The sequence below is a fragment of the Penaeus monodon genome, chromosome 33 (assembly GCF_015228065.2).
Source record: "Penaeus monodon isolate SGIC_2016 chromosome 33, NSTDA_Pmon_1, whole genome shotgun sequence".
In the NCBI taxonomy this organism is placed as follows: Eukaryota; Metazoa; Arthropoda; class Malacostraca; order Decapoda; family Penaeidae; genus Penaeus; species Penaeus monodon.
The window spans coordinates 30,894,808-30,895,428 of NC_051418.1; the positions used below are offsets into that span (position 1 = coordinate 30,894,808).

Consider the following 621-nt stretch of genomic DNA (forward strand, 5'->3'; position numbering starts at 1 on the left):
GCCAACACTCGAGATCTTCAACACTGGTTGAACAGCATCAGGGAAGGGGTTATTATTTGGTTTGCAGATATATAGCCTGATTTGTGTTTTCTGTGTGATTTAGATAATATTGTGAATATTGCCTCTTATTAGATGCTTTAATTGTGAGGGGGAGGAGCTTCCTGTTTGTCCTTATTGATCTGCAGAGTTAGCAATTGCATCTGAGGCTTGTTTCTCTTTAGGGAGCCAAACCAAAACATTCCCTCATCTATACGTACAGTTCTTTTGGATTCTGTATGCACCCTGCAGTGCATACAGTGAGTGTTTTAAGAAGTGTGTGAGAGGCTGACTGCCTTTGATAATTAAACTGCAGATGTCATTTTAGAAGAGGAGGGAGAGGGACAGAAACCGCCCTTGCCTGCAGTGCTCAATACCGACGCCCGAAGCCCAGCCAATTCTCCGAGCATCAACCACAAGCCCGAATTGGCAACAAATATGCAAGAAAGCAGCTCTTCAGGTATTTATGCTTGCTTTAGTTATGCAATGCTCTGGATTTGCGGTCATGGAGGTGATGGCTTTGCCTAACACTGTTTTTTATTGATTTACTTGTCTTTGGTTATTCATTTATATGCTAAGGTAACC

At 42.4% G+C, this 621-nt stretch overlaps 1 pseudogene; it reads left to right on the top strand.

The window, feature by feature from the left end:
• LOC119594335 overlaps positions 1 to 621 on the top strand; it is a 20,263-nt pseudogene that overhangs the window by 8,193 nt on the left and 11,449 nt on the right.